The sequence below is a fragment of the Ambystoma mexicanum genome, chromosome 7q (assembly GCF_040938575.1).
Source record: "Ambystoma mexicanum isolate Mex_15411 chromosome 7q, UKY_AmexF1_1, whole genome shotgun sequence".
NCBI lineage: Eukaryota > Metazoa > Chordata > Amphibia > Caudata > Ambystomatidae > Ambystoma > Ambystoma mexicanum.
The window spans coordinates 599,525,233-599,533,731 of NC_090941.1; positions in this window are offsets into that span (position 1 = coordinate 599,525,233).

Sequence of the window (8,499 nt, forward strand, 5' to 3'; positions counted from 1 at the left end):
GACCTCAAGACCCATCTCTTTAAATAATGCTCCCTACTATCTTCTGTCTCTCTGCACCCTGATGCCGGCGGGCTTTCGACGCATTACAAACATATAAAATAAAATAAAATAAATGTGCTGCTGTTCGGGTGTGGTTTAAACAGCCTCCAAAGTAGTTCCAGGTAAGAAGTTCCCTAGGGCCACGCCCGAGTAAAAAATAGTCCCTGTAACAAAATAGTCCCATCCAGGCCTCACGTAGGCTTGGACTCTTCTGCAGCATGGTCTGCATCAGGTAAGTAAAGTCTATGAGCCTGGCGCCTATGACGCCAGGACTGATTTCTATGATGAGCTAAGGCGCCAGGACTGAACCCAGACAGCCCCTAGCCGGGGCTGCTGAGGTTTAAACAAATGCCTGGATGCCTGCTCCCGGAGCTGAGGGCCTTGGTCCTGATGCCCAGGGGGTAGGCATCACGGCAGCTCTATGGCCTTGACGCCTTAGCCATGGATGACCTGCAATGGCTGATAGAATCGAAGGATACTTTTGGAAAAGGATCCTCGGTCTGCCACGGTCTATTGAATATGTTAGGCTTGGACCTCATTAAAAGGTCAGGCTCTAATGATGCTGGGTTTGCTGTACTTGAAAAAGAATACTAATCAGAGATGTGAACTTCTTTCGCTATTGGCTTTGACTACGGGCTCCATGTTCAAAGCTAAACATAGTGATTTTGATAACTCCATGGTAAAAAGTTTTTTTTTTTAAATCTTGGAAGCCCGATTTTAGACGAGGTACCAGTTTTAATACTTTGAAGCGGCTATACAAAAAGAAATTACACCAATGAGACTGGACAGACCCAAGTCAAAAATGAAGATCTTCCTGGAATTATTCTTGAGTCATCAGGTGACTCCATCCTAGAGTCATCCACGGGGATATCATCTGAAACCATCCTCAAGTATGTGTATAGGCCGAAATATTCAAATGAGATGAGACTACATTTATCAAAGAAACTACTCCAAGGGGAGTTCTGATTACTTCGTGATGATCTTGTATTACTCCAGGATGACTTCATGACAACTTCAGGATGGGTTTGTAATTGTGAACGATTATTGCAGACAATTTCAGGAGGGTGTTGCTTTCAAACGATTTAGGAAAAGGGGTTTGATTCCTTGTGTGTAAGATGGGTGGTATTACTATAGGGTTAGACTTATGAATAGTGTACTGGAAAATACGGAATTTTCAGCCGTTACTTGCCTTCTTTGCTAGAGCACTCAAATGTCATTAACTAAGGTTTGCTGATTTAGTATACAAAACTACAAATCCACCCCACAATGTCACAAACCAACCTCTAAACTCCCTTATTTCATATCTCACCTCTAACTAACATGGCATCACATCCAATCAACTCCCACAATTACAAATCACTGCACTAAAATAAACACTTTCAGTGACTGTGGTGTTCGAGCTAAAAAACATGGCGCTGGTGCGCAGTGCATTCTGGGGGAACTCAGAGCCATAATGGATATTTATCCATGCCTCAGTGGAAAGCTGCACTTGCTTTGCGAAACATGTTTTCAACGTTATTCGCTGATGGGTTTGGAATGCAGGCCTTCTCAGCCAAGGACACGGCGCTGGGAAAGCTAGGATCCGCAGGTGCCGACTGGTACCTGATAACGAAGTTTGTTTTGGTTTGTGATGCTTGCGCCAAGGTTTTGAGATGAGTTATGGAATTGTTTTCCGGGGCGCTTAGGAGAGGGAAGCGCTCTGCTCCTTGAGGTTACTGTCGGTTGACCCAGCTGGCAACCAACGGTCACCCATCAATGCGCAAGCGCATTTGCCAGAAGGTTCGAGAAGTTGCCACCCCTTGTTGAGGAGGGCATATATGCGGAAACCCTCAATGGTCAGACGGGATAAGCACAAAGACCTCAGTCGGAGGGGGGACGCCCTGGTCCGATATACATGTGGGCTGTTGTGCTCTTGGCCTGGCTGTTGTCGGGGTCTTTCAGCCGCTTCTGGCGAGATGAGGTTTTGTCAAGTTACGCCCATGGTGATGTATTCCTGCTAATTTCCTATGATTTATCTGATTTATGCTTGTATTGTATATATGCCTAACTACGAATAAATAGCCGTATAAGTGCTACTTACTCTCTAAGCGTGCGTGTGGTTGTAAGTCATTGCGTTGTCTACCTGCGTTCAAAGTATTGGCTCTGCGGATGCGCTGGTGATAAATTACTGTCCGTGCACTATTGGCGAGCAATACATGTTTTGGCTCTGCGGCTGTACTGGTGATAAATTACTGTCCGTGCATTTGGAGAGCAATACATCTTTGGCGACGAGGATGGGATGGTTTGTGATGAATTGTTCCAACCATTAAAGAATCCGATTGAACGCAGATAGGTTTTGCTTACATTGCGAGCGAAAGGTTGTTTTCATTTGGCAGAGAGTGCTGGACGGTGTTAATCTGTTCTGTGTGTGTGTGCGTGTCTGCGCAAGTGACTGCGGTGTGGAAAGAAATATTTATATATATATATATATATATATATATATATACAGAGGCTTTGTACATTACTGCAGTGATAAATAGTTTGTTCAAGAAAAAGGGAGTTCTCGCTGGCGGTGAATGTCCCGATGTAATGATTCCAGGGTGGGCGAAAAGCCCATATGATAAGTTGGCTCAGTTATGGGCATGCGGGGCAGGGCTGTGTGAAACATGGGATGGTGAGGTGGGAGACGCTGATCCGTCAGAAGTAATGTCTTGTTTACAACAGATTTCAGTAGAGAGGGGAAAGGAATGTGCCGCGCTAGGCAGGGGGGGTTGGGTTCTCCTGCATGCCTACCGAAAGATGCATCAGAAAAATGTGGAAATGAAGGATAATATTTTGCGATTGGAAAAAGAGTTAGCTGCTGAGAAACAGATTGCATTAATGCAGCAAATTCAGATGAAACTTTTCAAAGACAATGCTGACAAATATCAGGCTGTGGCTGAAAGGGCAGCAGTCAGAGTAGCCTGATATAAGTATATGAAAAGACGGGGAGGGGTCAACCAAAGAAAAGTGGCAGCGGTAATCGCTACTGCAGATGTAAATTGGGATCCCGATAAATGGGATGGAGACATCTTTGACTCAACAAGCCCAGAGAGTAGCTCGGCAAATGAGTCAGATTCCAAAGCAGAAATTAATCAAAAGGCAGTGGCAGCAAAGCCGATCAGAAGACGCCGTGCTGGGCCCCACCCGCAGGACCCTGGAGGCGGTGTTGTAGATTTAACCACGCTGGAAGATTACACTCAGCAGGAGGTTGGAGAGATCATTACTCGTTTGAGGCAAAAGTCAGGGGAACCTTTATTGACATGGATGGTGAGAATGCTAGACGGGGGAGCTGCAGGGTTGTTCGTAGATGCTGCAGACTCGCCGCGCTTTTTGCCTTTGTCCAGTGACACTAGTGTACAGGAGGTCCTAAGGGCAGGGCCGCCCCCTGATGAGACTGGCCAGCCTCCACAAATGTCTTTGTTGAATTTAGCAGCCCAAGCATGTAACCGCAAGTACCCCATTACCACAGATTGGCCTAGTGAGGAAACAAAGTGGTATACTTTGAAAGAGGCGATTCAAAAGGTTAGAGAGCATGCTATGAAAGAGGCAATTCATATAGATGCTCCAGGACACATGGGGGCCGTGTCGCTCTCAGTTTCAACTAGAAACATGGTGATCAGAACTGCACCGCCCGCATACAAAAGTGTCATTATGACTTTGCTCGTAGGTATGACGGGCAAACCCACAGATGAAGTAGTGGATGCCATTCGGCAACTGGCAGATTTAGGGGAGTGGGATAAGAGTGACAACAGGCCACGGGAGAGAGAGGGGCGTAGCGAGAGAAGAACTGAAGGCAGGAGGCAAGATAGCAGAGACTCCCGAGTGTCCAGAAAAGACATGTTTTTGGCCCTGTTAAAAGATGGTGTGTCACGGGAAGAAATTGATGGCATTGAAACCAGGGTCATGTACGAACTATACAGAAAGAGAGGGCTTGCAGCCAAGGAGCGTTACAAACAGGTTAAGAAACAGGTAGTGACTAAACCAGAGGGGGACACCACCCCTTCTGCCCCTCCTGAGGAAGAACAGGAGGAGGGGTCTATGGGGACACCTTCCCCGTACCAACCGACATATGCTGATTTGAGGAAGGTGGTGAGTGCAATGCTAAAGGCAGAGTCAGGTTACACTCATTCAAAATTTGACTAGGGTTATGGCCAAGCTCCGGCAGCGTCTGCTCGCATAAAGGTGGATAGGCGGCCCCATGTTAATGTCAAGATTTTTTGGGGACCAGGAAATACGCAAGGGGTGCGAGCATTGATAGACACCGGGGCGGAGGCCTCTCTGATTCACGGGAATCAGACACGATTCAAAGGCAGACACTTTACTATTACAGGTCTAGGGGGGAAGGAGACCCCCGCAGTACAAACTGAAGTGGAAATGAAAATAGGCAGTTTGGCTAGGCAGAAATACCAAGTGTTGATTGTCCCGATACCTGAGTACATAATTGGTTTTGACATTCTGGAAGGGTTGACTTTAGGACTTGGAGGTAAAACATACCAGTTTGGGGTGAGTGCATTAATTTGTACACCCATTACAGTAGGCAAATTGAAGATGCCCCCAGTACATGTGCCTGTGGCGACCAAGCGGGTAGCAATGAAGCAATACCGCATTCCTGGAGGGCAAAAGGAAATTTCAGACACCATCAAAGAGTATGTAGAGGCGGGGGTGTTACGACCTATCACTACCGCCTGGAATAACCCCCTCCGGCCCGTCAAAAAAGGGGATGGGTCTTGGAGGATGACGGTGGATTACCGCGAGTTGAATAAACACACTCCTCCCTTGGTGCCCGCAGTTCCAGATGCCATTACCTTGATTGAAAATGTCCAAAAGTTTGAGGGGACTTGGTATGCAGTGATATATTTAGCCAATGCATTTTTCTCTGTGCCAATTGCTGAAGAGTGTCAAGAGCAGTTTGCATTTTCTTGGAGCGGGCGTCAGTACACCTTCACAAGGTTACCTATGGGGTACATACATAGCCCGACTATCTGTCACCGGCTGGTGGCAGAGCACTTAGACAAGATACCGTGTAAACCGGACATACAAATCTCTCACTACATTGATGATATTTTGATTCAGGGCAAGGATGAGTGCAGTGTGCAAAACCAGTTAGAAGTCATTATGGAAGGATTGAAGAAGGAAGGGTGGGAGATTAACCCGAACAAAATTCAAGGCCCAGCTGAGACAGTGACATTTCTAGGAATTCAGTGGCATAATGGGCATCGAGAAATGGTGCCGAAGGCCCGACAGAAAATACTTGAGTTTACCACGCCAATGAATAAAAAGCAAGCTCAACAGTTCATAGGGCTGTTTGGGTTCTGGAGACAGCACATTCCCCATTTAGGGCAGATACTGGCCCCCCTTTACAAAGTGACACGAAAGAAATATGAGTTTCAGTGGGGGGAAGAGCAGCAGAAAGCATTTGAGTTGGCAAAAGACACCGTGCAGCAGGTGCTCGATCTATGGCCATTGAAGGAAGGCGTAGTGGAATTGAATGTGTCTGTACAAGACAATTATGCTAACTGGAGTGTGTGGAAGAAACAGGACAGGAAACGTGTGCCATTGGGGTTTTGGAGTCGTAAGTTGCCCGATGCTGGTAACTCATACACTCCATTTGAAAAGCAGTTGCTGGCATGTTACTGGGCCCTGGTTGATACTGAGCAAATGACGGTGGGCCATGATGTATTGATGAGGCCAGAAATACCGATTATGCAATGGGTGTTGAGTTCTCCTAAAACACACAGAATAGGACATGCCCAGGAAGCCAGCATAATTAAATGGAAATGGTACATTCAAGACAGAGCCAAATCAGGAAAGGGTGGGGTTGCAAAGTTACACGAGCAAGTAGCAAACATACCGCCCTCGGATTACATACCACCGGAAGTGTCCGAGAAACGCGAGTCTCCCGTGAAATGGGGAGTACCATATGGTGATTTGACCGTAGAGCAGACAGAGCATGCCTGGTTTACTGATGGCTCAGCCCGATATGTGGGAACAGAGCGATACTGGAAAGCGGTGTCATATAATCCCAAGGCAAAAAAGATTTTGACGACGTCAGGGAAAGGGAAGAGCAGTCAGTTTGCAGAGCTTTACGCAGTTTACCAAGCCTTGAAACAAGAGACCCCTGGTCGATGTCATTTGTACACAGATTCATGGTCAGTGGCGAATGGGCTGGCGGTGTGGCTGCCAACCTGGCAGAAGAATGGGTGGAAGATTCATTCGAAAGAGTTGTGGGGAAAAGAATTGTGGCAAGATATTTCAGAAATGTTATCACAAAGTGAAGTCACGGTGTATCATGTGGATGCGCATTGTGCGACAGATTCATTGGAACGTTGGTTTAATTCTGTTGCAGATGAACACACCAAGATTTCATCTGTGGATGCGGAGCCTCAGGAAGACGATTTGGAGGGTTTGGCCAAGTGGGCTCACCAGAAATGTGGGCACCTTGGAGAAAAGGCTACTATCAGGTGGGCACAAGCTCGAGGAATTAGTATTCCTTTAGAGGTAGTGAAAACAGTCATCTTGCAATGTCCGGTGTGCCAACACCAACAGCATAGGCCTATCCCTCAGATTGTTCACGGCACGTTGCGAAGAGGAAAGTTACCAGGTCAAATTTGGCAGATCGATTTTATCGGTCCTCTGCCAATCAGCAAAGGTTGTCAGTATGCATGCACTATTGTGGATACTTACTCTGGATACATGATGGTTTTGCCATGCAAGCGTGCCACACAACTGAATACCATTAAGTTGCTAGATCAGATCACGTTGCATTACGGAGTGCCTTTGCAAATTCAAAGTGACAACGGGTCACACTTCAAAGGCAAATTAATTCAGGACTATTGTCAGGAGAAGAGTATAGAGTGGCTTTACCACGTGCCCTATCACCCGGAAGCGTCAGGGTTAATTGAAAGAATGAATGGGTTGTTGAAGGAACAGCTACGTAAGTCTGGAGATGGCAGTTTGGCAGGTTGGCGTGATCGCGTGTTTGATGCGGTGCAAGTGTAGAATAATAGACCGGTGAACAATCATGAGACTCCATTGTTGCGACTAATGACTCCTGCTTTACAGATTCAACCTAACCTAGTTAGAGAGACTCTATTGTACTGGGAGATTACCCCGGGCTCTTTAGCTCCCTATCGGGCGACTCCCGAGTCAGCAGGGGTAGACTTGCATTCTCATGAAGAAATCAGATTAGACCCGAGAGGGATTGTTGTGATTGAAACAGGGATTGGGGTACAAATTCCTCCAGAGCATATGGGATGGATTGCCCCTAGATCTGGACTAGCATTGAAGGGAGTTCAAGTGCTGGGAGGGGTCATTGATGCTGATTACCAAGGCGAGATCAAAGTCATCTTTATGAATAGTGGGGACCAAGTGTTACCGATTCATAAGGGTGATAGAGTGGCTCAGTTAATTATCATTCCTGTTAAGTTGTCCATGATTAAAAAGGGGGAGCCTCCCACAGTGTTAACTACCCGTGGGGATCGTGGTTTTGGCTCTTCAGACAGTATGATACCGGGTGCAAAGGTGTGGGTCGAAAGGCCAAGTGGTCCACCCGTGCCCGCAGATGTTATTGCATCAGGCAAAGACCAGATAGTTTTAGTAATGGAACCTGGTAAAGACAAATGGCAGTATGTGCCCGCAGACAAATGTTACCTAAGGGAGTGATTTTCAACACTGATATCTCTTTTCTGGGTTTGCCTTGTAGATCCTGTGTCTGGCTGGTGTGATTGTAGAACTAAATGGACTCCATTTCGGAGAGTCAAACGGCATGATGCTCCGGATAAAAAATGCCATATCTGTGTCAACGATCAATGTGAGACCGATGATGAGGAGCAATGATGTCCGAAAGCAACTCGATACCAATGCCAAAAAGCCAGCCAGACCAACGACATGGATTCATGGAAGGCGACGGACACGTCAGGTGCAAGTCCAAACAACATCGATGCCAGCTATGCAAGAGGCATCTTTAGGACGGCGAAAATATTCCCAGATGATTATCCAAACGGAGAATATGTGGAAATACCTGGCACAACAAGTACTCAACATTACGCACTTTTGCTTAACGATGTGCCCAATGCTGAAGCTTTACTAACTACGTGTTTAGTTGCAGTGCCGACGCCAGTTCCGGTTCTAAAGCACATTTTTGGCGTCACACACAATGATTCGTTAGTTCAAGATTCCGATATCAGACAATCTTTTTCCGTCTATGAGTACTGCAGGTTTTGCAAGGAAACGGATCGCAAATGGAGAAATTTGACACGTATTATAACCTACAATATAACTCAAGGCGATGTGTGCTACTTTATGACCTGCGATGCTAAAGAAATTGGCAAATGCCAACAGCTAAATTTAACCAAACAGAAAAATCAAACTGTGTTCGAGAAACGATTGTGTTCACGAGTTCCAAGCACATGTACCAGTGTGAATAATACTATGTCTTGC